The sequence below is a fragment of the Melanerpes formicivorus genome, unplaced genomic scaffold (assembly GCF_026170545.1).
Source record: "Melanerpes formicivorus ecotype bairdi unplaced genomic scaffold, bMelFor1.0.p_v2 SCAF_6, whole genome shotgun sequence".
NCBI classification, from domain to species: Eukaryota; Metazoa; Chordata; class Aves; order Piciformes; family Picidae; genus Melanerpes; species Melanerpes formicivorus.
Window position 1 is genome coordinate 15,034,891 of NW_027142358.1, and position 26,160 is coordinate 15,061,050.

The 26,160-nt window shown below is 36.9% G+C and overlaps 1 protein-coding gene across 4 annotated transcripts in view; it reads left to right on the forward strand.

Annotated features, from left to right (window-relative positions):
• Positions 1-26,160, forward strand: part of LRMDA (leucine rich melanocyte differentiation associated) — a 661,266-nt gene that overhangs the window by 246,517 nt on the left and 388,589 nt on the right. The gene's annotated exons all lie outside the window — the stretch shown is intronic.

Consider the following 26,160-nt stretch of genomic DNA (forward strand, 5'->3'; position numbering starts at 1 on the left):
CTGTACAGTCTGCCCCATTTTAAAACTTATATAAAAGCTCATAGTTCTTGAAAGTAGCCCCTATGACATTAATTTGTAGTACCAAGCAAATGCTATGACTTAGCCAGCTGTGCTTCATTTTAGTGCAGAAGTCCCCAAACTATTCTTGATACTTATTCTGAAGATAAATTAGTGGCTTCTAAATAATGCAGTGAACCCTAATTCTCTTTGATTAGTAGCGAGTTAGATGATAGCGACCCATTGAAATTGGTCATCAGCATAAATAATGAGTGAATGAACTGATAAAATGCAAAGTCACTGGCCATCATAAATCAAATGAAATCCACTTTCTCTGGAAGTCACTGAAATTAGAAGTCCATGCTCCTATTAATTATTTTGCCTTCTGAAGACGACAGTGTTATAAATCAGCCTTGAAAGGCACTTCACTTAGGAAGCTGAAAGAGTAAGACTGCCTGCAAATTGTTTTGTATACGGACCTAATTGTTTCTTAAGTAACCCACCTTTTGTAGCATGACTGCTGAAAAGCAGAAAGTGCACCCAAAAGTGTAGATTAATGAAAACAGCAGGTATTGCTGTTGGAAAATTATTTGGTCAGAATAATAGCTGTACCTTATGCATTGGGTCAGTCTGAAGCTGAACTTACTGTTCCTGTCAAGCAGAGTTTCTCCAGTCAATGTGAATGGGAGGTGATTCTCATTTATTAGCTAGATATAATTGCATGGCAATAAGAAACTTGTTATTAAGAAAGTATTGGACAAGAGAAAAATTGTCATGTGGACTTGTTCAAACTTGAATTGTGTGCTTGTTTGAAGAATATACTGTAAGAACTTGGAATGGCGTGTAAATGTATCTTGAAGGAAATGTATGCATACTTCTGTGTTAGTGTGTTTCTGCTCATATGTATGTTTATTGTTTGGGTTTTTGTTTGGTTTTTTTTTTAAAGCCCGTGCCTTCTTTGAAATAATTTAACACTCTTTCACAATATCTTAGTTTTAGTTTGTTGTGATTGAACTTCCTTGTGTGTATCATCTGAGTATGTCTAAAATATTTTTTCATTCATAAAACCACTCGTTTAATGAAATCCAGACAGACCTGCCTGGAATCAGAGAGAAGGTGAACTGTCACAGAACTTTGTTTGGAACAAAGGAATTACTGTCTAGGATGTTAGTTTATAGTTTCAGCTTCTATGATCTAAACTGATTATAGATGTTGAGGTAATATGGGACACATTGCTGAGCCACTTGGATACTCACAAGTCCATGGGACCAGATGGGATCCATCTTAGGGTACTGAGAGAGTGGCAGATGAGCTGACCAAGCTGCTCTCTATCATTTACCACTGGTCCTGGCTCACTGGGGAGGTCCCAGATGACTGGAAACTGGCCAATGTGATGCCCATCCACAAGAAGGGTCGGATAGATGAATCTGCAAACTACAGGCCTGTCAGCCTGAACTCAGTGCCAAGCAAGATTATGGAGCAGCTCATCTTGGGGGCAATCACTGCACCCCTGAAGGATGGCCAAGGGATCAGGCCCAGCCAACATGGATTCAGGAAGGGCAGGTCATGCCTGATCAACCTGATCTCCTCCTATGATCAGGTGACCTGCCTGGTGGATGTGGAGGAGGCTGTGAATATAGTTTATCTGGACTTCAGCAAGGCTTTTGATGCCATCCCTCACAGCAAACCACTGGCCAAGCTGTCAGCTTGTGGCTTGGACAGCAGCAGCCTGTGCGGGCTTAGGAACTGGCTGGAGGGCTGAGCCCAGAGAGTGGTGGTGAATGGTGCCACATCCAGCTGGCAGCCAGTCACTAGTGGTGTCCCCCAGGAATCAGTGCTGGGCCCAATCCTATTCAATATCTTTATTGATGATCTGGATTAGGGGATTGAGTCCACCATTAGTAAATTTGCAGATGACATCAAGCTGGGGGCAGGTGTTGATCTGTTAGAGGGTAGGAGAGCTCTGCAGAGGGACCTTGACAGGCTGGACAGACGGGCAGAGTCCAACATGATGTCATTTAACATGTCCAAGTGCCGGCTGCTGCACTTTAGTCACAACAACCCCATGCAGCACTACAGGCTGGTGAGCAGCCAGGTAGAAAGGGACCTGGGGGTACTGGTTGACAACCAGCTGAACATGAGCCAGCAGTGTGTCCAGGTAGCCAAGAGGGTGCATGGCATCCTGGCCTGCATCAGGAATGGTCTGGCCAGCAGGAGCAGGGAAGTCATTCTGCCCCTGTACTCAGCACTGGTTAGATCACACCTTGAGTACTGTGTCTGGTTCTGGGCTCCTCAATTTAAGGAGGCTACTGAGATACTTGAATGTGTCCAGAGAAGGGCAACAAAGCTGGTGAGGGGTTTGGAGCACAAGCACTATGAGGAGAGGCTGAGGGAGGTGGGGTTGCTTAGCCTGGAGAAGAGGAGGCTCAGGGGAGACCTTCTTGCTCTCTACAACTACCTAAAGGGAGGTCGTTGCCAGGAGGGGGTTGGTCTCTTCTCTCAGGCAACCAGCACCAGAACAAGAGGACAGAGTCTCAGGCTGTACCACGGGAGATTTTGGCTTGAGTTGAGGAAAAAGCTCTTCACAGAAAGAGTGATTGACCAATCAAATGGGCTGCCCGAGGAGGTGGTGGAGTCACCGTCCCTGGAGGTGTTCAAAAAAGGATTGGATGTGGCACTTGAGGCCCTGGTTTAGTTGTCATGTGTCGTAACGCAGGTGTTAGGTATTAGGTAATAGGTTGGACTTGATGATCTCTGAGGTCTTTTTCAACCTGGTTTATTCTGTGATTCTGTGATATATATAAAAAAGTATAGTATGATAAAGGTCTAGGCTCATATACACTTACCTGATTTTATGTCACTACGTGATCTGTGCATTAAAGAAACAGTTGTGGAGAGAGGAAGACATATAAATGTGTGTTTTGTGGTACTTCTATCTCTTTTCACAAAAGTTGTGAGTTCAGCTTATCTTCTAAGGTATTGTAAAACCCAGTTTAGCAGGTGAATTGCTTATATAATTTCCAGTTTATGTATACAAACTGTTTCATGAAAAACAAGAGGATGGAAAACAGATGAACTTTTTCCCAGCTTGCACTGAGTTGGAAGGAACCCTCAAAGGTCATTTTGTCCAACTCCCCTGCACTGAGCAAGGACACCTCCGACTAGATCAGGCTGTCCAGGGCCACATCAAGTCTGATCTTGAATGTCTCCAGGGATAGGACTTCAACTATATCCCTGGGCAACCTGTTCCAGTATTTTACCACTCACTGTAAATTAATTTCTCCTTATGTTTAACCTAAATCTACCCTGCTCCCATTTAAAACCATTGCCCTTCTTCCTATTGCTACAGGCCCTTCTAAACAGTCCTCCACCAGCCTTCATACAGGTCCCCTTCGGGTACTGAAATTTAGTTATAAGCTCTCCCTGGAGCCTTCTCTTCTCCAGGCTAAACAGCTTTAATCCTTTCAGCCTGTCTTTGTAGGAGAGGTGTTCCAGCCTTCTGATCATCTTTGTGGTCCTCCTCTGGACCCTCTCCAGCAGGTCTATGTCCCTCTTGTGCTGGGGGTCCCATAGCTGGACACAGTACTCCAGATGAAGTCTCACCAGAGCAGAGTAGACTGGCAGAATCGCCTCTCTTGATCTGCTGGCCATGCTTCTTTTGGTGCAGCTCAGGATGCAATTTGCCTTCTGGGCTGCAAGTGTGCATTGTTGTCTTATGTCCAGCTTCTCATCCACCAGTACCAAGTCCTTTTCTGCAGGGCTGCTGTCAATTTCATCATCCCCCAGCCTGTATTGATATTGAGGATTGCCTCAGATGACCCTCAGAAAATTCTCTGAAGCTATGATACAGTATGAATGTAATTCTCTTACTAACTTCAAGAAAGTTACTTAACCTATGTAGTTTTTTTGTTGCAAATCAAATTCAATAAATGTTTAAGTAGTCCCATTTTGGTCTCTGCAAAACTTACACAACTGTCCAGGTCAACAATAGGTATTGGCCAAGAGAGGAAAATATTTTTCTTTTTTCCTATGGGATTAAGTTTAAAAGATATCCTGACTCTGGGAGTGAGGTTTGATTGTAAGGCTTCCCAGTAAGACAGGAGCAATAAATAAAGAGGAATCTACTGGAAAGATTTTTAGAAGTTGTGTTGAAAAGATAATATCCATTAATAATACTCCATTGTTGGAGTATCTGATGACACTACTACTAACTAGTCTGAGACATACATGGCTAGCAGTACATTGCAATAACAAGTTACACTGAACCATAGAGTACTTGAAGAAAACCTTTATGCTACAGCAGAGGGGACCTCAGTATTTAATGCAGAGGGTAGTTAGGTGTTTGATGTAATGTTTAATTATGCTCCAAGTAATTAATCTCTAGTTTAGATTAAATGTTAATTTAGTAGCTTTTAAATGTGTTTAATATGGAAACATGGTCTTCTCAGCTTTCTGAGATGCTTGGTTTTATGAAATATATAGAAACTTCTGTTTATTGCCTAGGTTGTAATTTATCTGAGACATTTTTGAATGCTTGTAGATTAGAAATTGAAAACAAACAGCCATTGGCTATACACCAGTATCCCAGTGTGCATTTCATTGTACAGCCATTCTAGCAAAGCCAATGTTTTATTCCTAGAAATAATATATAAGTTTGATATCAAAAGTAGCAACCATTTTAAGACTGATCCCCAAACCAAGCAGAAAGACTTTTACTTCCATATAGACTATGCTAAGTGGTGTAGGCAAACCACGGGAAAAATGTTGATCTGCATTCTTCTATCAGCTGTTCTAATGCCATCTTGTGCCTATTAATGGAATGACTAAGATTTATCTCCCCTATGGCACTATTGGTGTCAGATGGCAGAACATGGTAGAATATTGAAAAGGGTGAGCCAAAAATTGTTTGTAGAAATGTTGGAGAGGGATCAGATGTGGCTCAGTTGGTAGTGCATAAAACCCTTAATGGGAAGGTCATGAGTTCAAGCCTGCAGTGGGCAGTAGTGTCTTCCCTATTCTAGTCATGAGGTCTGTGGTGACAGGTTGGACTCGATGATCTTTGAGGTCTCTTCCAACCTTAGTGATACTGATACTGTATGAGGGCATGTGGTGACAGGACAAGGAACTATGGTTTTAAACTACAGCAGGGTAGATTTTGATTGGACATTGTGAATAAGGGTTGGGTGTGGTGTGGGTTTTTTTGGGTGATTTTATGAGAGTGGCTGCCCAGAGAAGTTGTAGACACCTCATCCCTGGAAGAGTTTAAGATCAAGCTGGATGTGGCTTTGAGCAACCTTGTCAAGCAGGAGTTTTCCCTGTTGATGGCAGGGGCATTAGAACAAGATGAGCTTTAAGGTCCTTTCCAACTCAAGCCATTCTATGAAAATCTAGTTCTGAGACATAGAACAGGTTTTGATGAGTATATGCTCTAGCATATTGTACTATTGTGGGCTGATTTTAGTTTATGTGCTTTATTAGTCCTTAAAATGCTAACAAGCTTTAAAGATCTCAAAATATATTACAAATTGAATCTGGGACAGAGCTTGAATTAAAAAACTGGTGTGTGTTGAGTCTGTACTACGTTCTGTTTGTAGCTATTGTACATACGTACCACTTCATGTTTTCAAAATAGGAGCTAATGTAGATGGGTTTCTTGTGCTGCAATACTAAATCTATGTAACCTGTAGTTAAATACTTGATATCAGTTCTCAGGTGATATTTAAAAAGTATCCATGATTATGAATTGCTTTTCAAAATATCTGCCTTTTCAAAGAATTCTGAATTTATACAGAATTCTCTATCTGCTCTTGGAGATAGTCTTTCAAGCAGTTTCTCTGACTTGTCCATTCAGAGGGATAAATGCATAATTTCATTTTACTTATATACTAAATAATAATGCATTTTGGGTTGTTATTTTATGGGGGAAAAGTGTTGCATGCTTTCTGCAGTCAAGAGAAAACTAAAAGGAAAATAATACTAAATTTTGAATGATGAAGTGAATGAGGAGTTAAGTTTCTTACAGGTTTTCTTTTTGTGATACTTGATTTAAAAAAAAACCCAAACAACAACAACAAAAAAACCCTACATGTAAATATATTTTTATGTATGCTAAGCATAAAGATAGCTCTGTCCTACCATATTGATTTATTAGGTTCTCTGACATTTTATTTGTGGTCGTTATGTTATATTTATGAGATGAATGTTGGATTCCCTCATTATGTTATCCTCATTTATTTTACATACTTTTATGGCTGGTTGTGCTCAGCTTTACATTTAAAGCTTTATTGCAGCTGTTAGTGTTGGGGGGAGGGGGAGGCAAGTACTTATTGATCAGAATTTACATGTTTACTGTTGTAATCATGATTTATTTAATCTCTTTTTACATGTAGGATCTTTCTCTCAAATCAAACAGTATAGTTCATGAGGTCTCTTCGTCTGAAAGAGAGGTTTGCATAGTAAGTTAGTAAGGAATGGCGTTCTCAAGGGAAAAATGGTGAATGCTTCACAAAACTGGTGTTGAATTTTTCCCTTATGTGAAAGGATGCGAGTGATCTATATGATTTTTCTATATTTACATTTGCTGTACACTCCAGATGAAGTAATCCTAATGCTAGAACTGTGATTGTCATAGACTTTCCTTCATTTAATGATCATAGATTTGGTTTTATGATACAACGTAGTGGTCCTGTGACTGAAGCATGTTGGGAAAAGGATCGCATCACAGTGGTAATGCCCTTCTGAAAATCTGCATTCAAGTAGTTTAAGTGGAGTGAAATAATATGGTGGTGGCAGTAGGAACAGTAACATGTCTTTAAACTTCTGTCATAGGTTCACTAAAGAAATACATGCAATTCTAAGCACGTTGGTATCTGTCCCATAGTTTATCAATGCCTACTTTTGCAAATAAAAAGAAATTATGTGAATGTTAAGTAGCTATTTTTATATAAAGCTGAATTGCTACTGTAGGTACCTTTACTCTCTGATAGTGTAGTTAAAATTTGGCAGTGATCCTAAGAAATATTTTCCTATATGATCTATGCCTGCCTTTTGATTTTCTAGGAATAATTTATTTGGAATTACAGTATGCTGTATAAATTCATCATTGTTTTTACAGACTCTGAGTGTAGCAAGCAAATTATTTCTAATCAAGATTTCCAAGTTCCTGTTCATAATTAAGCTTTGTATTGTGTATAATTCACTGTACTACAATTTCCAATGACAGCCACGTAAATTAGATATCATCACAAGGGTTCTGGAGATTTAAGTTGTTATAAAGATACACTAAACTGAAGTGTGTTTTCCTGACATGTAGAAATTCTGTAAGAACTTAGGTTTTGTCATCCAACTTTTGAGCTGATGTGTATCTGCTGTGTCATCCGCAGACATGTTTTACAGCTTTTCCATACGCAGTGTTTCTCCCACCAAATATGCTTTGGATAACGCTGAGTAGATAGCACAGATTGGGGGGATTTAGATCTTATAGAGCTAAGCATAAATTATTTTGATTAATACAGCTAAATAACATTCCCCTGTAGAACTGTATGCACAAGTACAGGATGTGCTCTGATGGTAAGTCTTTTATTGTGTAATATTATTCATCCCCAAACTGTCCTCTGCATCTTATGGCATTTGACTTTCATTGGTATGATTTCAGACTTTTTTAATATGCATACTTCTGAAATACAAATTAGTTTTTTTTATAATGAATCATTATCATGTGCTATCATCAAAGGTTATTCACTGAAAACTTGAGAAAAAGGCAATAAAAACTAATTTTGGTTGTTAATGGAAATGTATTTTTAGTCTTAAACAGCTTCCCTCAGCAATAATTATAGTTATGCCTCTTGGGTGTTTTTGGACTTCTAAATTTGCATCTGGCAGTTCTTTTTCATTTAGTAGTTAATCTTTTGCAGAACACTGCAAATAAATACTTCTGTATAACATTAGGAGAGTTGAGAGAGTATATTAATCTATCCATCCTTTTAAAATATAGATATAGATGTTTCTCCTGTGTTTCTGTGAGATGGCTGTGTCTGTACGAGCTAAAACATTTATATTATTGTGCAGCTGATTCTGAGTGTCACTTCTAGATTTGAAATACATTAGTTCATATAATTTATAAGGATTCATACCATTATAATTAGATATCTTTGTAGAAACAGATTTCTGTTATTCAGCCACTGAGATAATTTTTTTTGTAGAAAAGTGGAAGCATGGACAGTGTATTAATTTGGGTGTTTTGATATTAATGCAAGGCTCAGTTCACAATAAGTAAAGACTGAATTAGCTGAGGAATATTTAACTACAGAAGTAGTCACTAAAAGTTGAGGCTCCTGCTTTATTTTCATTTACGATTATTAATCATGTGTTTGTGTAAACCATTGTAGTATAAAACCTGCCTCCTGTACTGGAACAGTGTTCATTTTGCTAAGGGATTAGTGTGTGCCTTTTTCATCCAATTTGCAACAAAAACTTGCCCACACATTTAAGGTCCTGTGATTAAAATTCTGGTCCTTGATATGCAAGTAGCACAGATTTGGGTATCTGAACGGTTTTTTTTATATGCATTTTTTTTTCAGAGTTTAAGAAATGGTTAAAATTAATCCTGTGTGCAGTTACTGAGAGAAGAAGCAGGCAAAATATGTCAATAAATCTAGATCTGTTTGAAGCAAACGTCACTAAATCTTAGTCTTGACTGCTCTCTGGTAGTGTCAAGAGCTGTTCTGCAAGATGAATTTGAGGGGAGGATGGAAAAGGTACCATATTAAACCACAACACTGATAAGTTTAGTTAAGAGGCAGAAGATGTGTCCTTGCAGTGACATTCAGTGGCCAATATTTGTTTCCCTTTAAATAATATGCTGTACATCTATGAGAATGATGGCTTGGTGTTTGTGACATTGCATCTTCACCAAGGTTACTGGCTTCAGGACAGGCAGTCTCTCCTCTCTTTCTCTCTCACACCCTGTCAATAAATATCCACTTGTCTGAGGAAGTGAGATACAGATTTTACAGCAGACACCAGAGTATCTTCATTTCCAGAAGCAATGAGTTTCAACACATGTGAACGTGCAGTAGAAAAATAAAACAAAACAAAAAAAAAAATTAGAAGATATATCTTTTAAGTCTTTGTCATAAGAAAGCAGTTACCCCTCCCAGACAACAAAATCCAAGATTTGGCAATAATATAACTTTAAAAATGGAACACTAAATGCCTTCCAATGAAATAAAAGATTTTGATTGTAACGACAGCAATTTTCTGTTGTAAACTCAGCCTGAAGCTTTGTCTTAAAACCAGCTCAATATATTCCTCTTTCCATATTATGTATAAATATATATATATTTCCACTTTAAAAGGAAAGTAATTGAAGAACTGTATCATATGTTGTGATTTTCTGCTATATTAATTCAGGGTGTTCACAAATGGGTATTAGATAAGCCCCTTCACTCTTCTGTTCTTTCCAAACATACAACTTACCCAGTTCTCAGCTAAAAAGGAGGTACTCCATCCATACAAATGAATGCATGTGTTATGAGCCAGGGATATCCAGCACTGGGATTTCTACTATGGGTAGAGATTTTGAGTGAAAAAGTATGTAACAGAATGAATAAATCTCAGTCAATTAAAAAATACTTTAATTTTTTTTCTTATCTCTAGCCTATTTTTTCTCTGAATAGAAGTGCAAATAATAATTGGAAATAATTCATTAATCTATGCTGTAGTTCACCTCTAAACACCTGTGAATACAAAGCCCTTCTCTGTTTTATTTTAAAGCTAAAATGTGTTAAGTGTAGCTAACAAGTCTGATTTACTGTTGGCTGGTACCAAGTTGCTAATATGGTCTTTCTTGCTCTTCCTCCCCTTCTTCCTACTCATTCCACATCTGACCTCCCTCCAGCTGAGCACTGCTTGTGGTCCTAGTCTTTCTTGCCACTAATAGTACAACCACAAGAAGCAGAATTAGGTGCCTCATGACAATTCACAGCTGCTTACTGGCCTATTTGCATCAATACAACAGGTGGCACCTATCCATTTCCCATATGAGGGCATGGTTAGCCATTAAAAAACCAGAGACATAACCCTATCCACAGTACTTCTTCAGGGTGCAAGCAGCTTTTACTGGCAGACTTCTATTGCACTCATGTCAGGGACTCTGAAGGTTCGTTTGGCTATACTGTACACATTTGATGCTATAAGGAGGACTAAGCAAGATGTTCTTATGAATATAATTTCCTGCGCTTTTCTATCTTTCTTTTATTTTTTTTTTTTATTTATTTTTTTAATTTCCTGGTTTGCATTGGCATGTGTGGAAATACTTAGTGTGTGGTATTGACTTGTGAAAACAAAAATCTCCAGTAAGAACATTCTGAAATGCCTCTCCTGAAAACATAGGTTGCTTGATGCTGAAAAACATCAGGAACTAGTGTTTCCAGTTGAGAATCCAGTTGGAATCTTTCTACAGAGCTGATAAATCCTGTGCAGGATAGTGTGACAGGAATGTCTCTGAGACATAAGCTTTTTTTCCCCCAGTGTAATAGGCAAGTCTATCTGAGGGTAAAATACAAATGTATGACAAATGTATTTTAAGTATCTTGAGTGCAGAGATTGCATTTGCAAAGGTGGTCTGTTTATAAATACTTCTGTGTCCTTAGGAATTTCTTTATTGCCTTTTCATATCTTACACAAAATTTTCATCTAAATACAAGGAATTGTTTAGGTTCAGGACTTTCTAGGAAAACCTCACTAACAGGCTTTTTGGTGGAAACTTTCTACAAAGTTCTGAGTCAGGAGGCAAAATATTGTCAATCTCTTTTAAAATGTCTTTGATAATTCTGTTATTTTGAATCACAAGTATATGATAAAGCAACCTTAGTTATCTGTTTGACTGCAAAGTAACCTAGAAAGCATTACTTTTCTCTTATGTTTCTAGAGAGTTTAAGTTGTGTCTTTTGAGTCCCTGTTTCTTGATAAGAAACCACCAAGGAGCTATTTCCTTTCTTCCTTCTGCCTGTCTTTGTTAGAAAACCTGAAGGCTGGTTGCAGCCTTTTGAGTGAGGCTTAAAAGATTTGATGTAGAATTGGTAGGCATTCGTCCAATTATGTAAATTGAAGTTTCTTATAACTTGCTCAAGTATACAAAATGCTGTTCTGTTTCTAAGAAGATATGGGTACGTTGATTGCAGGTGAGATTACAGGTGAGTGGATATCATCAGCAGCACTTGATTGAGGCTTGAGCTGTTCTTCTTGAATTACGCTCTAAATGCTGTGCCTCTTCAATGTTTACATTCATACAGAATGACATGACTGACCCTTCTAGCATTATTACTTAGGAACTTCTCTCTGTTTCATGTTGCATGAAAAAGATACAAACTGAACTATCAGAATTAAATGAATAGAATGTTGCAGTTGATGTTTTGCAGTTTTGTATCTGCTAAATGTGGACCTAGCATGTGCTGACCATATTAAAGGCTATAGAAGTGTAAAATTGCTTTCAAAATATTTGGTATAGCAAAAGAAATCCAGTCAGTTAGCAAGTTTACAGTATTTTCAATCAAGCTCACTGAACTGTAAATTAGAAGCCATAATTTAATTAGTGTTACCACTTGTTACTTTGCAGACTTGTAGGAAGCAATTACAGATGAAAAGCATAGTAAGAAACATTCTACATCTTTACTGAAAACTACATGATTTAATTTTTAATAAACTTGCAATATTTCTGAGTTTTTCAGAGTTATAAGTTTCTGATAATTAATGTAGAATTGACAGGATAGAAGAATCTCTTGTCTGAGAGCGAGCCCTACACAGAGCAATAAGGTTTCTCATGCTCAAGGGAGGAGGATTAAAGTTCCAATGTTTTTTGTTTTAAAAAAAAACAAACCAATCAACCAAATGAAGAAAACCATAACAAAACACCAAAGATAACCAAAAAATACACCACCCCCACCCCCCCAGCCCCCACCCCCCCCCTTTAAAAGGAGCATTTAAGAAGCTTGTATATGTGTGGAATAAAAACAGAATGGAAAAGAATACCAAAGAACCCCCCCAAACGTTATGCATAAGATAACTGTGTAACTATTGCACACTACAAGGATGAATAGTTCCAAATGTTTTGTTCTCTTATAGCTCTTATGGATTATTTATATATTCTGGAAAATCTTTCTCCCCTATACCCACATCATCATATGGTGACTTTATACACTGTTGTTTTCTGGTCCATTCAAAGTATCATCTAATGACCTTTAGTGGAAAAAAAACAAACCACCAATGTCTATTTATCCCTCTTATTTTCTATTAGAACTACAATTTAGAGAGGGGTGATTTTGCCATATTTGTCAGCATAGAGAAGTGTGAGTTGACAAGTAATAGGGTCAGATTGAAATTCTCCTATTGCACTTCTGCATTTTGAGTTCTTTAAAAGTGCCTGTTAAGTTAAAGTACTATATAGTTCACCATAACTGTTACTGGTGTTGAGAACCATACTCTGCTATATTAAAGATGGTCTTAAGTTCCCAACCTGGTTTTCAAAGGTGTTAGCACATATAATACTGTGTATTAACTGTAGAATAACTTCAGAGAAAAGTTGGCAAATATTTAGTCCTTACCACAACTTCACATCAAGCTCAGAAACAATGTATATATTTATTTCATCTTCTTGTCAAACACAAAACCACATTACCCTCTTTCAGATGTTTCCTGCACCCATGTCTGGATTAACGGAAATAGCTCTGAGAGGATAGCCCACCCTTAACCTTAGCTAAGCATTCCTTGATATGTTACTAAAGGTTTTGATTCTCTGCTTCCCAACCAAAGTTAATTTCAGGTAGAGCTGTGTTACTTAAATAATAGTAATTAGTCTGGGATGTCTAATTTACAACCCAAAGTCAGCCCATACACTGGTCCTAACTTTCTATGAAGTGCTTTGTACATGTATTGAGGAAGATTAATGCTGTTATTTTCAGAAATATTTGCACAGGGCTAACAGACCCTGGGTTGTTATCATGGACTCTAGAGCAGTAATTAACAATTTTGGAGGTTACCGAAAAGGCTCTAGTGAAAGTAATTGTTCACTTTGAAGAATTCTCTTATAGAAACGTTCAAATTTGTTGCAAATGTTTCTCATTGATTTACTGATGCATGGGTTGGTTGTTTTTTTGATAGACAAAGGGAAAGGGGTGAGAGGGCTTCTGTTGAATTGTGCGTTTTTCACTTTGACAAATGGTGAATTTTCACAGTAGTTCACAGGGAGTTGTTCAGTTACCACTTACAATAAGATATAGTGCTGCCTACCTGTGTACAACTTGGAGTGTTCATCCCTGCTCTGTCCAGGGTCCTTGATTGCTCCTCTGTTTATGGGTGCAAACCTAAATACACAATTTTGCCAAAGAAATGCAGTGCACGCTAGTTGCTATATTTCTTGTGACAGATACAGAGCATTACCTGAGTCTTGAACCAGTGCCATCTTCAATGAAATTTTTTATAAATGTGATTATCAAGAGATCTAACAGTGGCATAGTAACAAAATACACCTTATGTTTATGCTATAACAGAATTATTCTTGCTAATTATAGTAAGTATTTTTAGTCATTGATATATGCAGCCACTAAAACACTGCATTTATCAGCTGAATGTTTGTTTTTTCTCCTTGGCTTTGATGTTGCCAGTGTGTATTTAATCTCAATTTATTTCTACTAGTCATTGTTATATAAAACCTAATGCATGGAAACACAATATTTATCCCAGCAGCTGTTAAAAATCTGTGGATATGGATTAATGTCAGCTTTTAAATGTGTAGTGCTTTAGTTAATTCCATCCAAGGACAGATGATATCATCCACTAGGAAGGAATATATTAAAAGCTGTCAACCAGAAGGTAGTAAAAGTAGGTGATATGTTATAAGGAGGACTAAAAGGTCATTCAAAGAAGAGATATTGCTAATAAGTCAATTAAAATTTTCAAGCTGACATTTAAAAAAATTCTGTGTAAGCCCTAAAACATTTTCAAAGCTAGCTAAATTCACATCCAAGCCTGGAAAAACAGGAGCCATGCAGATGCTGCCAAGTTCCTTCAAAAACTGAGCTCCTGTAGTGTAAGTCACTGAGCAGATCAGACTTGCCTGGGCAAATTGTTTAGGCAGGTTAGTGTCACCTGGGCTACAATAGGTGCCTTCTGCATTATTTTGCAGTCCTTTCCAAGGTTCACCTGGTTCTCACCCAGACAGCAACAAGAGCCAAATGCTGCTTGAGTAGCAGCTGAAGAACCTGCTCTAGCAGACCGACAGCTTCACACAGGCCTTGCACCTGGACCAAGGCAGAAAGGGAATTTAATCTGGATGAGAAGCTCAACATGAGCCACCAGTGTGCACCTGCAGCCCAGAAAACAAATCTCATCCTGGGCTGCATCAAGAGAAGCATATCCTTCAGGTCGAGGGAGGTGATTCTCCACCTCTATTCTCCTCTGGTGAAACCCCACCTGGAGTACCATGTCCAGTTTTGGAGCCCCTATTATAGGAAGGATTTGGTTGTGCTGGAGTGTGTCCAGAGAAGGCCCATGAAGATGATCAGAGGGCTGGAGCACCTCTCCTATGAGGACAAACTGAGGGAGTTGGGGCTGTTCATTCTGGAGAAGGCTCTGAGGAGACCTTATTTTGGCCTTCCAGTATCTGAAGGGGGCCTACAAGAAAGCTGGAGAGGGACTTTTTAGGGTGCCAGGTAATGATAGGACTAGGGGGAATGGAAAAAAATAGGAATGGGTAAATTCAGATTGGAAGTTAGGAAGAAGTTTTTCACCATGAGGGAACAGGTTGTCCAGGGAGGTGGTAGAAGCCCCACCCCTGGAGATTTTTAAGGCCAGACTGGATGTGGCTCTGAGCAACCTGATCTAGTGCGAGGTGTCCCTGCCCATGGCAGGGAGGTTGGAACTAGATGATCCTTGAGGTCCCTTCCAACCCTAACAATTCTGTGATTCTGTGCTTATGTGCAAATAGCTGCTTCTATATGGCTAGATAGGGATGGATATGGCTAGATAGATGTGTATGCATGTATTTACTTAGATTCCATTTAAATGTGAGAGCAAATTTAATTTGAATGTACTGTGTGATTAGTGGACAGTCGTAACACACATTGTGGCAATTTATTCAGGACCTGCTTTGATATCATCTCTCTCTTTGCCAGGTTGCAAGACTCAAGATTAAACACTAGTGGAGATAGGGATGCAATGTGAGTTAAGGAGCTAAACCCTCACTTCCAAACTTTGTTGCTTTTCCTTTATACTAAATTTGATAAAGTTGAGGTAAAGCATGAAGAAAATGAAGCTTAGTCCAGGTAAAGTTATTGGTACGTCTGACTGCCTGGGTGGAAAAGAAAAATACTTGAGTACCTTTCAGGTACTTTTCAAGTACTTTTCAAGACTTTTCAAGCCTTACAGACTGAAAATTAAGAAAGTCCAGCATTAAATCTAGTTCTATTTTATGTTCAAAGCAAAGAAAGGGAAGGGTATTTGATGAAAGCATGAAATGCTGTTTCTCTTATTTAATATTATCTAAATCCCAAAGGTAATATTTTTTCTCTCACATGTATGGAGTGCTTTCTGTACAGTAAATATGAAATGGACATTTAGATTTAGTATTAATTAGGGCCTAGATTGGAAAAAAAATCATTATTTGTAACTTGAAGTATATAGAATAAACTAGATTTTTTTTCTGTTCAGTTCAAATAATTTCTGCATGTTTTGAACTCTGTAGCCATGCAGTGACCAAAGGGAACTGCATTTATGTGATTTTGAACAGTGTCTAAAACATACAAAAAGCATTTTGTCACCTAGAGCCTTAGGCGTGGGGTCACAGAGACTTACCTCTCTTTCCAGCTGAAGTTCAGCTGTGGATGCTTGTGACAAGTTGTTTTTTTAAGCTGAGGTTAGTGCATGTGTGTGCATACGGTGGTGTGAGGAAGGATATATTTTGTGGGTTTTGGCAGTGGATTTTGGTTTTCTTGTTTGTTTGGTTTGTGTGTGTGTGTTTTGGGGTTGTTTGAGTTTTTTCCTGTGTTTCTGTTTTGTTGGTTTGGTTGTGTTTGGGTTTGTTGGGGGGCTTGTTGGTGGTTTTTTGGTGTTTTGGTGGGTTTTTTGTTGGTTTGATTTTTATTTTGTTTTAACTGTACTTTTCTTGTGGCATTTAAGTATCTTGATTCTGAGCTATTCTTGTGCTACCTTTTTCTCAGATAATGTAGGGACTATCTGCATCATTTCTGGTAGTGTGAAGATCCTTCTTACAGATTCTTCTACTTATCAGTCAACAGGGTATCAATGGAGTAAGTATTTCAGTGATGAATGATCAGACAGCAGTAGTCAGATTACAGTTTTATGTCTGCAATAGGCAATTTCTTGGTTTACACACTTTGCCTGATAAGATTTCTCTTTTCTGTGACCTTCTTGCAGAAGGTCTGTTGTCTTCAGATATTCTCTTAGAATTTATTGAGAGTTATCAGTAGATAGACTCTACATTTAAATCTGCATCTTAGTCTGTTACCTAGAAAAGGTGGTCGCATCAATTTCATGGTAGATGCATAGTGTAAATTAGTTCAGTATGCCAATAAAAAAAAAGAAAACTAACTAATCAAGTCTCCAGAGGTTATGTGGAAGCTCTGTTCCAAAGTTTTGAAAATCTACCAAGTTGTATGTGATTACAGGAGTAAAAGCAAAAAACCCCACCCCAAACCCCCAAGCATGAAGTGTTTGATAATACACTTTGCTTGATAAATAGAAGTATTAGAAAGATCTGTTTATATGCCTCTGATTCTGTGCATGCACCCTCTACATGCATATCTATAGCACAAAAATATTATATCATGTCTGTATCCACTAATCTAACATGATTAGGTTGGCCCTGCTTATTTCACTTGACAGGCAGGCAGTGACATCAATCAAAATTTCTGCCATTCATGTTACTTTTCACAGTGCCAGTGAAAGTCCTGACAGGTTTCTTTAAAGTGGGATAGCAGTAATATCTGGATTTTGGTTTTCACAAGGTGGAAGGGTAATCATTTGTCTATATGGATCATGTCTGTATTTAAACTGTGTTCATTTAAGCTTGCATGTAAACGGCCTGATACTGTACATTGAGGGATACTTCAGTGTTCTCAGTACTTGGGTATTTTCAAGACTGGATGAGTATTTATTTCATGTGACTAAAATGTGTTGTGTGGGAAACCTTTATGGTTTGTCATTTTGTTTTATTTTCTTAACAAATAACATTTTGATTTTTCCAATGTGAAAAGGCATTTAGTTTTTTTGTTTGGTTATTGGTTGTTGTTTTTTTTTAAATTAAGAAATAATGAAATACTAAGAAAATTATGTTATAAATTTTTATTTTCCTGAGAAGATGTAGGGAAAAAGAAAAATCAACCTTTTTCATATTTATCCCAAAATTATTGCAAAATAATAAATGTGCTGTGATTGTCAAACCAAATGAAACCAAAGCAGGAATTCATCTTTGTCAGATAATTTGTTGTCCTGAAACCATTCCAAACGCATGTGACAATGTGGGGCCAAATTTTGTCCTTGAGCTGCAAATTAGCATATGCCAAGGAAGCCAGGCTATGCTGTGATTACACTGGCACAGTATGTGTCTGGCTTCAGTTTGTATTTCCTGTAGATTTCCTGTTCCCTCATTTCTAGGAATAAAGGAAAGGTAGGTGGAAAGAAATAAAAAGAAGAAAGAACTAATTTAAACCTTGAATGGAAATGCAGCCCAAGTCTCTGATTTCCTGTTTAGTTCCTGTTTCCATTACAGTACCTCTGCAGATCCTCAACTAGTATGGGTGTGAAGCTATTGGGGAAGAGAGGTGTCTGTCCTTGTAGAGAGCTGATCCTCCACAAGCATGTGGAGGACTGCAGCACAGCTGGGAAAATACTTTCTGCCTATCTTGTCTAATTGTAGTCTCTTTTGTGCACTTTGCCTGTTTGGGGCAAGGACCTCATAAGTTCAAAAGCCTTCAGAGTGCATTCTGGCACTATAGTATTTGATGGGCTTTTAAGTAGAGCATGGTGGACAATTTTCTGGGTGTGCTACTAATTTGGTTAATTTTAAGTATCTCTTGAACTCTTCCTGGTTTTAAACTCTAGCTTTAGACAATGACTGATAATTGATACTTCCACAAAAAATATTTGTTTTTCTCTAGTAAACCTACTGGTATGCTAAATGCAATTTTTGTGGCTAAAAAACCCACTTATGTATTTCATAAGGTTCTTAGATAGGTGGAAAAGACAAATGTCTTGTATAGTTTATGTAGTATGTGTTATGTATTGTCCCAGCTTTTATCTCAAAGTGTTGAATTTTTTAAAGCACTTATATCAGAAGTTAAATCATGGATGGCATAGATAGCACCAAGATACTTAATAGATATTTTCTGATGGATGTTGATTCATTGTGACTTGATGCAATGTCAACAAGCATTTTGGTTCAGTGGACTGATGAGCTAAGAAATGTTTTCTGATGATGATGCACTTGATGGAGGGTTAATTCTGCCTGAAGTTCTAAACTTAGTTTGGCTTTTCAGTTGGGAAATACTTTCTGTTCTCTCTGACATAGTCCAAAATGCTATTTAAGAAAGCATCTAATTTTCATTGTTGTTCCCCCCTTCCCCTTATTTTGTGTGTGTGTATGTGCCTTGTCCAGGGGACACATTTTTAGGGAGCTAGAAGAAAGTAAAGCAGAGTTTAAGTCAAGTATTTAATTGCTGAGGCTTGCAAAAGTAATTAATAAAAAAAGACCATAAAAAAAAAAAAAAAAAAGCTATTGTAGTAGCCATTCATTAATGGACACAATACTCTGATTGAAATATTTACTTTGTAAGCATCTCCTGTGCTGTACCAAATGCTATTGTAGATGACAAACAGGAATACCCTCTACCATCTGTAAAATGATCGATACACTTCAGAGTGTGATCCAAAACAGCTGGCAAACAGAACAGTGCATGATTGTAAAGCTAGTTCATATTAGAACTAATCAAAGTAAGGTGCTCTAGATGGGTATGTCTTAAATGAAACTATCATTTAATTGAGATCTCTCCATCTGTGTTCTTTAGAAACCAACCCAACAATCAAGGAATGCTCTTGTTATGGAAAAGACTGTAATAAATTATATAAATGCTGCTTCAAGTTTTAGCATTTCCTGTCACCTTAGGTGAATGCTTTTCCCCTTTTCTCATTCCCTTCCTTCTGTTCTTTTGGCAGTGAATTAGGTATTCAATCCCCACCACCTCTCTTCCTTTTGCCCCTTAGGACTGTGACAGGAAAAAAAAGTGTACCATAGTCTTAGAAGATCCTGTACCAGCTGGTGCACTCTCCAGAAAGAGAAGTTTTGTAGTTTTGAATCCTGCTGGTCACTTCTAATTTAGTAATATTTGTAGAACTATGGTAACTCTCCTTAATACTTTTTTTATTTCTTTTATTTTCTGAAGATTGTGTGACAAAGAATAGCAGGAAAACTAATCTAGCCCTTATGAATTAGTTGTTTGTTCTGGTAGCACTTTTTGCATCTGCTTAACAAGGGTGAAAGTGCTGTTTCTCTAAATAGTGTGCCCAGTCCACAGAAGTATTTCACATATCTTTGAGTAGTATAAATTCACTGGACAGACTCTGCTAGATCATTCTCTGAAGATCATGACAGAAGGTTGGCTAGAAATCTATTGGAGTATAACCTTAAAATAAATTTGGAGGAGATTTAAGAAAATCTTAGACTCAAATCTAATCTAAAGTAGGATTTTAGGTAAATTTTTAAATTTAGGGAATTATGACTTAAACATGTTGCACTCTTGGGAAAAGGGTAGATACAATGGTTGCAAAGTATTGATTTTATTAGTGAGAATTGTAGTTCAGAAAGCTAAATTAACCTATATTTCATGGCTAAGATACTTCTAAATATTTTTTAATTTTATTTTTTTGGTAAAGAATTATGAGATGCCACTAGAATGATTGAATATTTTTTGTGATAAAGTAGTGTATGTTTATCGTGATTTGCTTTGTGGTTTGCTTTTTCTCAATTGAAACATGGGATCCATAACGTAATGGTACCTAACGGTCTATACTTCTGTCCTTCTGCATCAATCAGTAATTATATTCCAAATAGTGTACAATTTCAGTAAATCAATACATGCCTTAGTTATTGCTACAGTGATGACATGTACATGTACCATAAAAAAAAAATATTAAATTGAAAGATCTGTCTCAGCACAAACCAAGTCAGTCCCTCTTAAATCAAGGAAAATTTGCAATAGATTAAACGATGAAAAAAATTTCCTGGGAGTAGTTATTAAAAGGTGTCCCCAAAACTGTTTTGTCAAATGCCTTATGCTGCCTTTTTGAGTGTTTTGATATGTTGAATCAATCTGATTCTTACAATGATGGAAAGATTGCTTTTTACAAGAGAAGCAGACTTAATAACATGTAAGCGTGCTTTAAGTGTTGTAATGAATTCTCTTGTTCTTCCATTGGTTTGCTAATGGTCTGGCAAAACCACTGAAGAAATGGCATTTTTCAGCAGAAAAAAAATTATCAGTGTTGCTTATCAGGAGGTTTTGGTATGTGTGGTTTTTGTTTGGTGGGTTTTTTGGGGAGTTTGTTTTGTTTTGTTTTTTTTTTTTTCCCCATTTCCTTTTTGTCCTTAATAGAACCATAAATAAGGCTGACTACTCTGGCTTCTATTACTATGTAAAAGCTATTTTAAACCATCTAACCATCTGCTTAATGGCTGGTAATATGTTTCTAATGGTCACTCCTGATAAGATACTTTCAATTTGCTAAAGTAATAGTAATCAAACAGCCAAGCACATTCTGCAGTGGTGTTTCTGAGGTTGTTCACTACTTCTATTAGCAAAATGGTTGTTGCAGTCTTTCATTTAAAAAGAATAGAAGCTTTGGAGGTAAACAGTGTATTTACTGGATGAGCAATGTGGAAGTGAAATGTGAACTTATCAGATGTTATATAAATAAATACTTTTCAATGTTTATGTGTCCAGGTGTTGTGGTTACTGTGGCTGTAACAGGTCAGTTTAATTAATAATTGTCCTTTTTTTCCCCTTTTTTTTTTTTCTCCTGGAAGATACATACTGAATTGCTGTCATCTAAGGCTTGCATTCTTTTGTGTGTTCCTGGCAGCTGGTGACGGCACTGCAAATTATGAGTTTCTTGGCTTAAAACAGACTAAATTACAGACAAAACAAGCTATCAGCTGAGTAAATACTGCACCTCTGTTTGGCTTCAGTGAGGAGAAGGAGATTAGTGTGAGTACTTAGTGTTCATAATTACTAGTAAGAGGCAAATAGTAGGCTCAGGCTGACTGGAGATTGTTCCATTATATCCAATTAACACCCACTTGATTATTGTTAATTACTTGTGTTGGATGACAGAGGAGTAAAGATGTCATACTTCAAACATACAAATACCATCTGGGTCATCAGTATGCTGACACTGATAATATTGTACTCAGTCTCAGATGCTACTAGGTATTTTCTCTGTACAGACTTTACTGCTTTTATCACTTCCTGAAATGGTCCTTAAATACACTGCCTACATAGAGAACTTTTCATTACAAAAAATAATCGTTTTATTGTTGAGTTATTCAGGATAAAAGAGATCTCTCCATAACACAAGACTTCTGTTGATAGTAATTTTTTGGTAAATGTGTTTTTGAGGTAACCAGCTGAGGTTGAAACTCAGAATATGTGATGGGCATGGGTAGAATGTTAATGTGTTTGTTATTCTGGTGTCAGAGTGTCAGAGAGATTTTAATATGTTGTGATACTCAGATTCCTTAGACTTCTTCAAAACCAGAGCATTTTGAATATAGTGATACATGCAAATATTATTGTCACTTTTTTTGGTTACTGGTAAAGCACTGTGATAAATGACTGAAAATAATATCATAAAAGGGTGAGCTCCCCAAGTGCGATGAGTTAATGAAGATCTTTCTCATTTTACGTTGTAATATATATTTAAACAGTAAAGGAACAGGCATTAGAAAGTCTATTGAAATAAGGAATTCCTAAGTATATTTAAAGATTTAAACAGGGAATTGAATATCTTGACTAGTCATTTGGAATCTGTGATGTTAAAATAGTCTGCTTTTAAAGGGCATTCATAGCATTAAAAATTACCTTCCAAATACTGTAAATATATATATTTTATAATGAACAGATATCAGCGAAATGGAGTATTGTCATAGGATAATAGGTTCTGGCTGATGAATGCTGAAGCAAAGCCAAAATGCTCAATTTTAAGGCATGAGACATTGATCCTGTGACAATCTTTTACTAAAATTTAGTTTTATTTCTCTTATGCCACCTGGCCAATGTGGATAGCATCATCTTGTTGGAATGGCACACTTCGAATTATAGCACATAGAAAACTCTTTCTGTCTGGAAGCCTCATATTATGTTGTGTTGCTACTTCAGAGGATCACAATAGGAACAGCTGTCAGAGTAATGTCTTACTTTTGCAAATTTCTGCATTGCCATTGTTTGGTCTGTGAAATGATGGAGAATGATTTGTGATGCTTCTAATAAGCACTATTTAAAGATATGCTATCCAGCTTTATAACATAACAAAGAAATAGGACAGCATTTTCTGTGTTTGTTCTTCAATAGCAGTTCTGTACTTTTGGAAGCTTTTTGGGGGTTTTGTTTCAGTCTTTTGAAGTATGTCAAGTGATGGTCGTTCCTCAACTTTAAGTGTACAATATTTGGACACGTCTCACTTCTAGGTTTTCCTTATTGTGAACTGTACAACTCAAATTTTTGATGGCCTTTTTGTATGTTGCATTTATGTAGTGCCAAGCAGAGACTGTTTCTGACCCTTGGTTGTACTTGTTTCTAGTTTGGTTTACACATACTATCTTGAATGCTCATTTCAGACTATATCTATATTCCTGCAATAAATAGACTGAATTTACAGACAAGCAGCATAATATCAAAGACTCCTGAAATTTACTGGTTTTAATGGAACAAAGCATGGGGAATTAGGTAATACCTCCTGTTATTTTCAGGAGTTCTTCAAGAGAGTGCCTAGGAGGCTTTTACTTGATTTTGCTTAGACATAAGTAATTCTCATTTTGGAGCAATGGTTTAGAACTCAACTGAATGTCCTTTTGTGAGCAAATTATCCTGGTTTCTTTCCTATATGTTATTATTTTATGCATTACTTTTATTAGCTTCTTTGATATGGTAGAATAGCAATAGTGTCTTCTATCACTTTGGGACAGGATACATCCTCTGGTTCCTTCACAGTTTATCACTCAGGTATTAATGTTAGGTTTCTTCTGTGTGTCTTCAGAACTGATATATGATAAACTACACATAAGCTCTTTAAGCCTCTGTTCTACATACTTTATCTTGGTGGCAATATATATTGTAGGTTTGTGTCTCTTTGGATGATGTTGTGGACATTGTCTACACTAGGGACTTTGCAAATAGCCAAAGTCACTTCTATCCATTACTAGTTTTGTAGAACTTAAAAATACAGGATTTGTCCACCTAGTACTTGTCCATCTAGTGTATTTTTCTGATTGTGTTCATAAATACTTGGGAAAATCACAAAATTCTTTCATGCATTTTTCAAGACTAGCTGAAAATGTGATTTCTGAATAAAACTAAAAACCAAACAACAACAAAAAAAGCCATACCTTCCTTCTCCTTTTTTACCTTTTTCCTTCCTCCATAGCATTTTAGATGCTGTAAAGCTGTGTAAATTTTTTATGTTTCTGATGTTTACAATTTTGCCAAGGAGTCTGAAGTTGAGTCTTTGTTTTTATAGTCCCCAGTGAACCAAATGGTAATTCTTGTAAGAAGGTAGTGAGTGTTGTTTTGCATTTGTTTTAATGCAACTGTAGAGGTGTAGGATTTATATTACTAATAAAGATCCCATAAGTGTGCATTCAAAGCATCTGTGTGATGGTATACAGTGCCTAGAGAGAGGGCCATTGATATGGCATAGATGATACATTATATATGTTTATTGTTGCAGGCCAATTGTGATGATGCACATTGGACAATTTTGTACATTAAAGTCCCTGTCAGGTCCTTAACTTGACCTGAACAATTTAACTAGAAGGCTCCCAGACTCGGGGGTAAAAAAAAAAAAACCAACACCACAAACAACAAACCAAACACCTCATTCATTTGTTAGTACTATCAAAAGCTGAGGCATCCCATTTTTATTTACATTGCTTTACTTTGCTTGCCGTATGAAGAGGCACAGGACTTGCAATAATTGCCTTGGAGACATCCACATAGTGATTTGCAAATAAGCATGAGCTTTTTGAGCTTAGTACAAGAGAAAACTGCCTACACTTGAAGATTTACTAGATGCATCTTACCTGTGCAGGCAAGCATAGTGGAGGTACCAGACTGAGGAGTCCTCCCAGGAGGCAAGGCTTGTTAGCTCAAGCTCTAATGCTGATGTGGCCAAATGCTGAGCTAGCAGAGTAACTTTATGATTGTAAGAACTGTGGGCAGAGGAGAAGCTTTTATCTGTATCTGAAAATCCTTAATAGAGACAGGAACTGAAAAAGCTCTCCTTCCTTCTTTGCCTCGTATTTAAAAATCAGGAAAACACTGTGTAATTTAATTCTAATCCTGAAAATAACTTTGAAGCATCTGGCATAAACTGATTTAGTACCAATCTTTTATTTTATTTGTTAAGTTAAAGAACAACAGTAATACTTTATTGGAAAAAAATATCTTATTTGTATTTATCTATTACTGCATGCATGACTTCAGTTTATTTTGAGCAATCCTTAAATTAGGACATAATCATTTGCAGGAAGACGACGTGAGTTTAACACTGTCACATCTTTCATCATTATTGCTTCTTTCTTATATAATATAATTTGTGACAAATGTGAACATTAATTACAGTTAACAAAGCAATGTAACATGAAGTGTTTGTATTTTAAAAAACCCCATCCAATCAGTGAGATTACATCTTACACCAAGCTTTAAGTCAAAGTTCAAAAGTCAGAAATCAAATACCATCAGTTATCAAATTATATTAATGGTTCTAATGAAAGCTTCTGGTATTTTGCTCAACACTCTGTTGCTATTACAGTAACTAATAGGACAAGAAAAGCTGATGGCCATGAAAAAATCAAAACTGACTGCTAGAGTTTCTGTTTGCCTTTTTATTTTTTTTTTTCCTAAATATTTGACAATCTGTTTAGTCACCCAGAGGTTCCATGTAGAACACTCAGTCTTTTTCATCAGACATAACAATGGAATAAACTGTATTTTACAACCATTTTAGCATGCTACACTCCCCCCTCCTTAAAACACATTTTCACATAAAAAGTTTGTTGCAAAATGACAAAACAAAGGAGAGTAAAGGCTAATATTTTGTCACAAATCTTTCCATGAAACTCTGCAGCCTTTATTAGATACACTTAGCTGAATTCTCTGTATTGTTTACAGAGTTAAAAAAATTACTAATTGGTGGCAACCTCTGTTATATTAATTTTACTTTGTATGTACATCTTTTATGAGTTGTAATTTCAGGGAACCAGTGCAGGTGGCTTGAAGGGATGTGATCAGAAGCCCACTCACTAAGCACAATGAAATCCAAATCTGGACTAATGAATTCCAAGTTTACAACTTTGTCTTCTTATATTATTCAATCTGCTTCATTTCACATTATATGTTTAATGTATTTGAGTGTTTTTATCTGGAAACTTTCAAAACCCACCTGGGTACATGCCTATGTGGACCACCCTAAGTGATCCTGCTTTGGCAGAGGGATTGGACCCGATGATCTCTTGAGGTCAATTCCAACCTGTAATATACTGTGATACTGTCAACTTCTTGCCAACATGAATGAATTGCTGGGATATCAGACCTTTGGTTATTGTCCATGAACAATAATTTTGGACCTGTGGAAATTCCTATTTCTAGTTCAGTCAGTGCTAGGCAATATTGTGCTGTTTTAAGTCATTGAACAGACATTTCAAAACCTCACTGTCATTGTGGTCTGGCACTACTTAAAACTGTCAAAAAGAAACAACAGAAAGAGACACGTTTTTGACATCACTGAGACTTGCATTCAACATTTGCTACTCACACTGTAAAATCTTGTCTGAAACCATTGAGAAAATGTCTGCATCTAGAGGCAACTCATTTTAAATAA